At 42.8% G+C, this 9,302-nt stretch overlaps 1 long non-coding RNA gene across 1 annotated transcript; it reads left to right on the top strand.

Moving 5' to 3' along the window:
* Window positions 1-536: 536 nt before the first annotated feature.
* Window positions 537-5,281, top strand: LOC121689874. The gene is made up of 3 exons (XR_006024914.1): window positions 537-734; window positions 4,441-4,443; window positions 5,270-5,281. It is a non-coding gene; the product is annotated as an uncharacterized LOC121689874 (long non-coding RNA).
* Window positions 5,282-9,302: the final 4,021 nt, after the last annotated feature.

A 9,302-nucleotide genomic window follows, 5' to 3' on the forward strand; every position in this document is an offset into this window, starting at 1 on the left:
TTATATTACTCTAAACCACCTTCTATAAACCAACTGTATACTACTGTCTGTCTTGTCCTGTCTATGCACCAGCTGTCTATACTTTGCATATCACTTTTCTGCTTTTTTGCACTTCTAGTTAGACACAAACTGCATTTTGTTGTCTTTGTACTTGTATTCTGCACAAATAATCAAAATATATGTTAATAAATTCTGATGTAATTTTGACATCAATGTTTGTCGCATTTATGTTTATTTGACATTGAAGCTTGATATTGAATGATATCAAAACAACATCAACATCTTGACATCAAATAGATGTAGAATTGACATCAAATGGCAACAAAGCTTGACATGGAAATGACATCTTGATGTAGAATAAATGTTGAATTGACATCAAAGCTTGACATTGAATGATATCAGAATAGCATCAAAACGACATCAATATCATGACATCTTGATGTCAAATAAATGTCGAATTGACATCAAAGCTTGACATTGAATGATATCAGAATAGCATCAAAACGACATCATGACATCTTGACGTCAAATAAATGTTGAATTGACATCAAATGGCAACAAAGTATGACATCAAAATAACATCAAAACGACATCGCGGAGGTCAAAATATTGACATCAAATTGACATCAGTACATTGACGTCAATACAACTTTAATTCTAGGCCTGTTTTTTGACATAATTTTGACGTCAATGTTTGATGTCATATTGATGTTGAATTGACATCAAATGCCCACGTTATCGCATAGCCTAAAGCTACTATTTTTTTGGTAGGCATTAGGCAAACTAAGCGATAGTTAGTTTCTCACATTTCGTTTTAGCAAGAAGAATGAATGATAGAAGTAATGCATCACATTAATTATTTTATTCAAAATGGTTAAATGCCTAAATCCTATTCACTATTTTGGGTATTGTTTGGAGCCAAGATGCCCACTGAAAAGAGGCGGATTCAGGAGAGAGAGAGACAATTCAGGGAGGCAGCAAAGGGCAGCACATCACTGCAGCGTTGGCTGCGAAATGTAGTCTGTTACTCGAATAAAATGTTTCCATCAAGACAGTAGCATTCCTTTTAAACAGTAGATGGCGACAGAGAAACGTTAGACCAATGGTCCCCAAACTTTTCCTTCAGAGGGCCAGAGACTCCGAGTATGTCAGTAACCGTAAATAGCTTAGTGCTGTGTACAACAGCAGTCTACCTTAGTTGAATATTAATCCATTACATTAACATTTACAATTAAATACCATTGTAAGCTGTGTTTATTTTATATTGCCATCATGCCATATTGATATAAAATGTAGATCAACATGGAAATAGCTGAAATTAAATAATACTAATACAAATACTTTAGCATTCCCAAAAGTATATTTTATTAATATTTTATGTCTTTGCATACACAGCTCAAGTTGTGAACAATAAAAATATCGTACAAATAATTTAAAGTTCTCGAACTGTGAGAGTTTTATGAGGTTCTTGAATTTCCCCTGGGGATCAATAAAGTATCTATCTATCTATCTGGGGAGGAAGCACATGGAAGAAGGATGCGGGGCGAATTGACAGGCTGGTAAGGAAAGCTGGCTCTGTAGTGGGAGCTGAACTGGAGTGCATCACTTCACTATCTGACAAAAGGACCCTGAACAAACTGATCAACATCTTGGACAATGAGTGTCACCCACTCCACAGCACTATTGTTAAGCAGAAGAGCCTGATCAGCTGGAGACTTCGCTCACTGCCTTGCACAACAGACAGACTGAGAAAGTCATTTGTCCCCAGGGCCATTGAACTGTTCAATGCTTCACTTAAGGGAAGAGGAGAGATAGACTTCTCTGCATAGTCTGTCTGCCTCTTCACCCCCTCCATGTTTGGATAGTCTGTCCACTAGCCACTTTTACCACTGTCTTTCTGCCTCACTGTTTGCGTGCTATATTAGCACATTAGCACATATGCATAACCCCTCCCTCCATGCCACAGCCGAACTGTGGCCACACTTATACCTTTTCTTAAAATAGTTAAATATATAGATATATAGACTTTATTCTGCATTGTTGCACTGTTGGACTTACTCATTTGCACTATCACCATTGCACTATCACCATGACACTCATTCACACAGAGCCAGACCTTACCTTATCTTACTATGCACAGAGAATCACAGGCTCAGTCCCTGCCTCAGTCATTGCAAGCGCCTCTGATTGATTAATCACCACTATGTGGATACTGTTTTTAGAACTGATTTAGATTAAGCGTTAGTATAATTTGTATTTTAGTATATTTAGTATATTCTCTATCTTCTACTGTCCTTATTGCTTAGTTGTTTTTTTATATTATATACTTTAATTACTTTTTCTGCTGTTAAAGAATGTGTATGTGTTGTCTGTATGCTCAAAGTCAAAGTCAAAGTCTGCTTTATTGTCAATTTCTTCACATGTCAAGACATACAAAGAGATCGAAATTGCGTTTCCTACTATCCCACGGTGGAGACAAGACATATTTTACCAATTAGGTCCACAGACAAACATAACATTCAAGTAAACAATATAAAAAGTAAAAATAAGAAGGCACATACAATGAAAAATTTGGTAGAAATTGTGCAATTGTGCATACAGTAGACAGTCAATATAATAGTGCAAAAGTCAGGCCAATAAATGGCTGAGGTAGTTTTGTTTGACCTAAGTATGCAAGTGGCATAGTGGTGCAATTTATGTAAGAGCAGCAGAAGTGTGTTCAGAAGTGTTCAGGACAACAGGACAACAACAACAAGTTGCAAGTGTGCAAGTGTACAAGTGGAGTAGTGCAAGTGGAGTAGTGCAAGGCAGCCATTTTGGGTCTAAAAGTCCAGGATGTTATGTAGCTGAGGGTGGAGGGGGGAGAGGGGGGAGAGAGTTCAGCATCCTAACAGCCTGGTGTATGAAGCTGTTGGTGAGTCTGGTGGTGCGGGAGTGCAGGCTTCTGTACCTCTTCCCAGAGGGCAGTTGATCAAACAAATTGTGAGCGGGGTGACTTGCATCACTCACAATTGTGGTCGCCTTGCGGGTGAGGTGGGAGGTGTAAATGTCCTTCAGGGAGGAGAGTGAAGCACCAATGATCCTTCCAGCTGTGTTCACTATGCGCTGCAGGGCTTTCCTGTTGTATTCAGTGCAGCTTCCGCCCCACACAGCGATACAGCTGGAGAGGATGCTCTCAATGGTGCCTCGGTAGAATGTGGTCATGATGGCTGGTGGAGCACTTGCTCGCCTGAGTTTCCGCAGGAAGTACAGGCGGCGCTGAGCTTTCTTCGCCAGTGATGCAGTGTTGGTGGTCCAGGAGAGGTCTTCGCTGATGTGCACCCCCAGGAATTTGGTGCTGCTCGCTCTCTCCACCACAGCACCGTCGATGGTCAGTGGCAGGTGTTGGGTGTGACCTCTCCGGAAGTCAACAACAATCTCTTTGGTCTTGCTGACGTTCAGCAGGAGGTTGTTGTCCCTGCACCACGTGGTTAGATGGTCGACCTCCAACCTGTATTGAGTCTCGTCGCCCTTGGTGATGAGACCCACCAGAGTTGTGTCGTCAGCAAATTTCACTATGTGATTGTTGCTGTAGGTTGCAGTGCAGTCATGCGTCAGCAGGGTGAAGAGCAGCGGACTGAGCACGCAGCCTTGGGGGGCCCCTGTGCTCAGTGTGATGCTGCTTGAGGTATTGTTGCCAACACGTACTACTTGAGGCCTCTGACAGAGGAAGTCCAGTAGCCAGTTGCAGAGGTAGGTACTGAGTCCCAGTTTGTCAAGTTTGCAGATGAGTTGTTGTGGTATTATGGTGTTGAATGCAGAACTGAAGTCTATAAACAGCAATCTCACATATGAGTCTCTTTTTTCCAGGTGGGTGAGGGCTGGGTGGAGGGCACAGCAGATTGCATCCTCTGTGGACCGTTTGGCTCGGTATGCAAACTGGAAGGGGTCCAGGGTGGGGGGAGAATGGATTTGATGTGTGACATGACAAGCCGCTCAAAGCACTTCATGATGATGGGTGTCAGTGCCACGGGGCGGTAGTCATTGAAGCAGGATGGAGCAGTTTTCTTCGGCACAGGTATGATGGTGGCAGCTTTGAAACATGATGGGACGATGGCTTGCTTCAGGGAAGTGTTAAAGATGTCTGTGAAGACATACTTAAGCTCCTCAGCGCAGTCCTTCAGCGCACGACCTGGGATGTTGTCTGGGCCTGCTGCCTTACGGGTGTTGATAGCAGCAAGTGTCCTCTTCACGCTGTCGGCAGAGAGGCACAGGGGCTGCTCGTGTGTGTGAGGGGTCTTCTGTGGGCAAGTGCTGTTTTGTGCTTCAAAGCGAGCAAAGAAACGGTTCAGATTGTTGAGCAGAGGGATGTTGCTCTCACAGCTCTGTGGCGCGGGCTTGTAGTCCGTGATGGCCTGAATGCCCTGCCATAGGCTTTGTGCGTTCCTGCTGTCTTTGAAGTGGGTGGTTATCTTGTGAGTGTATTCCTTTTTTGCTTCTGAGTATGCTGCTGAGACCTTGAATTTCCCCTGGGGATCAATAAAGTATCTATCTATCTATCTATCTATCTAAGTTGTTAGCAGGTAGGTTTACTCTTTCTGCCTACCTGCACAGCGGAATACGTGATCGTCATACGTGAGAGTCAAGTGCAGAGTAACATTTTTATTGAGTAGTGCTGGTGCCATCAGTCATACGTGAGAGTCAAGTGCAGAGTAACATTTTTATTGAGTAGTGGTGCCATCAGTTATACGTGAGAGTCAAGTGCAGAGTAACATTTTTATTGAGTAGTGGTGTCATCAGTCATACGTGAGAGTCAAGTGCAGAGTAACATTTTTATTGAGTAGTGCTGGTGCCATCAGTCATACGTGAGAGTCAAGTGCAGAGTAACATTTTTATTGAGTAGTGGTGCCATCAGTTATACGTGACTCCATACATGTGGCGCAGCGCCTCCTCTTGGTCAGTTATCGAATTACAGCATTCATTATCTATCTATCTATCTAATTACAGTTGCATGCATTCATACACTTATCCACTCTCAACAGAAGTGCTGGAATAAACATCTGAAATGACCACCATTCTAACTTTCACTCACCTGGTGAGAACTGTGTGATCTCTGCTGTCTTTATATGAACATTTAAACGAGTGAATAAAAAATAGAAATAATTATCCCAGAAAGTCCCAGAAATATGACTTGAATAGAAGTTAGGCCTATTAACAATTAATTGATAACATTTTAGAATACTTTGAGCACTGATGCAGTAAGCATAGGCCTATCTTACATTGTTTCCAGGTAGGCCTAAATTTCATTCAGTTTTCAATGGCAAACTCGAAACAGCCCCAAAACAACCACCAGTGGACAAAAAAGGTATTACAAGTGTACTTGACTCACCAAAGAGAATGAATGGAGGAAATTACGGAGGGTATAGTTTGACGGTGTCATGCGGGCCAGATGCTATATACCAAGGACATTTTTAGGGGGGCACCCAAAATGAGGTGGCGGCCCATATCCGGCCCGCAGGACGTAGTTTGGGGCCCACTGCGTTAGACTGTCTGATCTTGCTGCTTGCAGTTAGAATGCAGTTATATATGATGTAGTGAGTTTAGAATGCAGTTATATATGATGTAGTGAGTTTAGAATGTATATAAGTATCAGTATAAGTATACTCTTTTGATTTGGTCTATGCATTTATCCCAATCTGTGAATTAGTGAAACACACTCAGCACACAGTGAACAAACAGTGAGGTGAAGCACACACTAATCCCGGCGCAGTGAGCTGCCTACATCAACAGCGGCACTCGGGGAGCAGTGAGGGGTTAGGTGCCTTGCTCAAGGGCACTTCAGCCGCGCCTACTGGTCGGGGTTCGAACCGGCAACTCTCCGGTTACAAGTCCGAAGTGCTAACCAGTAGGCCACGGCTGCCCCAATATATGCAATATTGGAGTTTAGAATGTAGTTATATATGCTATAGTGAGTTTAGAATGTTATTCCAAACAGTATTGAGGTCATAATGTTTGTTTTGTTTGCTTGATTTGAGGGTTGAGGCTGTCTCCTAAACAGGGGGGGTATTCCAAGTAGCCTACGTGGTTTAGTGACAATCCTGGGTAAGTTAACTCAGAGTAAGTGGTAAACCTCCTACAACAAGAGCCCTATGGAATTGTTTTGTGAGGAAAATGAGGAGATTTGTCATTTACAGGACTCTGAGTCCACTTAGCCAGGTGTGTCACTAAACCACGTACTTGGACATTAGGCCGCCCCACTGGAGCCGTGTGATAACCGATGCATACAGGGAGTCATGTGAGCGGTGCTAGTGTAGTGGTTAAGGAGCTGTAGTGTGTGTGTGTGTTTATGAGAACACACACACATACACTCACTCTCTCACACACACACACACACACACACACACACACATCGCACACACACACAGTCGTTGGTATGTGACACACACACACACACACACACATGCTAACACACAGTCATTGCTACTGTAAGTGACTTAACACACACACACACACGGTCGTTGCTATGTGACTTAACACACACAGATACACACACAAACGCACACACACTAACACACACATACACACACAGTCGTTGCTATATGACTTAACACACACATAGCTCATACTCACACACACAGACACACACTACTCTCTTTCTCTCTCTATCACTCTCTTAACACTCACACACACACCACACACTCACACACAGTCGTTGGTATGTGACGTATACACACACACACACATACACATGCTAACACACACACACACACACAAACACAGTCATTGCTAAGTGACTTAACACACACACACACACACGGTCGTTGCTATGTGACTTAACACACACACGCACACACACTAACACACACAGACGTTGCTATGTAATACACATAGCTCATACTTACACACTGAACCTAGACAAACACACACACACACACACACACACACCACACACACACACATACACACTCACACACATACCAAATGCGAACACACTTCCAGCTGAGAAGGCTCATAACGGCCAGACAACTGGGGCTGCTTTCAGTTCTCTATCAGGTCCTCTGGTGTGTGTGAGACGAGTGGTGTGTGTGTGTGTGTGTGCGTGTGTGTGTGTATGTGTGTGTGTGTGAGAGGAGTGGTGTGTGTGCAACTGTGCGTGCGCATGTGTGTGCGTGTGTGTGTGTGTGCGTGTGTATGTATATGCATGTGTGTGTGTGTGTGTGTGTGTGTGTCTAGGTTCAGACCTTCCACTGACCATTTTTTTCTCTTTTCAGTGTTTCTTAGTAAACACTCACCACATCCTGACCCGAAGGTGTTTGTGTGTGCCTGTAAGTATCATAAAACCTCACCTATAAGCGGAAAATCCACTGTCCTTTCTGCACATGTTGTTTCACACATGTGGTGGCACAAGAAATAGCAAACATGCAAACACACACACACGTTCACACACAAACACATTCACACACACATACCTTCACACACACACACACACACACACACACACACACACATACCTTCACACACACACACACACACCTTCACACACACATACACACACGCACACACACACACGCGCACACACACATACACACACACGTTCACACACACCTTTCCTCTTCATGTCTATGTCATAGGAAGAGCAGTGGTTATGACCGTGTCTCAGATAAAGAGTTTGCGTCTTTATCGATAATGTCCATCTGTGTCCATTCTTGTCCAGCATTTGCAGATGTGATGTGTTTGCTCTGACCACACTCCCTTTTTAATACACACACTTATGAAGATACACCTGTGAAACACAAGGAAACAGAGAAAAAATGCAAAACATACACACACGCACACACACACAGACACACACATGCGCACACATAGACACACACACGCACACACACAAATACATTTATGCTGATAGTAGCTCTGATACACATGGAAACAGAGAAAAATGTCAGAAAGATGAGAACTATAGCAAAACGGTGCCCCCCAACACACACCAGAAGACCCAGAGACTAGACACACACGGCGTGTGTGTGTGCGCGTGTGTGTGTCGCACGTCTCACATGTCCATCTGGGGCGGTGTCATCTGTGTGTCCAGCCAATCACTGCGTCCGCCTCCCCCTGCCTCACTTCCTGTGTGAGAGTGAGAGGGTGTGGGGAAGTTACACTCTGGGTGTGAAACTGAGTTGGACAGCATACACACGCATGCACACACACACACGTGCACGCGCACACACACCATGGCCAGAATATGGAGCCTGCTGCTTTATTGTTCTTTTTCTACTGTCTGTGAGTATTATTACCATTCTGATACTTATTATGTTGCGCACACACACACACACACACACACACACACACATACTTCACATGCCTACTGTCTGTGAGTATTATTACCATTCTGATACTTATTATGTTGCACACACACACACACTTCACATGCCTACTGTGAGTATTATTACCATTCTGATACTTATTATGTTACACACACACACACTTCACATGCCTACTGTCTGTGAGTATTATTACCATTCTGATACTTATTATGTTGCACACACACACACACACACTTCACATGCCTACTGTGAGTATTATTACCATTCTGATACTTATTATGTTACACACACACACACACTTCACATGCCTACTGTCTGTGAGTATTATTACCATTCTGATACTTATTATGTTACACACACACACACACACACACACACATATATATTTCACATGCCTACTGTCTGTGAGAATTGTTATCATTCTGATACTTATTATATTAAATATACACACACACACACACACACATTCAAACAAACACATTCAAACAGCCATGCTTTTTCGCTGGTGTGTGCGCAATTTGAATACTCTAACACACAAATAAACCGATCTACAACCTGCATCTCACACTTCACACATGTGTGTTAGTGGCCTCTGTCACTGTATGTGAGTACTGTAATCTTCCATGTTGTAGATAAAATGTGTAAATGTGTGTGTGTATTGTATTGTGTATGTGTGTACACATAGCTGTATGTACTGTATGTGTGTGTGTATTGTATTGTATTGTGTATGTGGTAGATGTGTGTATGCGTGTGTATTTATTGTATTGTGTATGTGGTAGCTGTGTGTATGTGTGTGTATTGTATTGTGTATGTATTTAACTGTGTGCATGTGTGTGTCTGTATTGTATTGTGTATGTGTCATCATATTCATTTGTATTTGATATAGATTGTAATTCTTTTCTATTTAACATGGTCTATTATTTAGTTTCACTTTCATGTCAAGAGCCGAACCTGTTATGACACTACCATTGCTATGCTTACATCATCATTCCCACTCAGATA

Source organism: Alosa sapidissima, chromosome 18 (genome assembly GCF_018492685.1).
Source record: "Alosa sapidissima isolate fAloSap1 chromosome 18, fAloSap1.pri, whole genome shotgun sequence".
Taxonomy (NCBI): Eukaryota; Metazoa; Chordata; class Actinopteri; order Clupeiformes; family Clupeidae; genus Alosa; species Alosa sapidissima.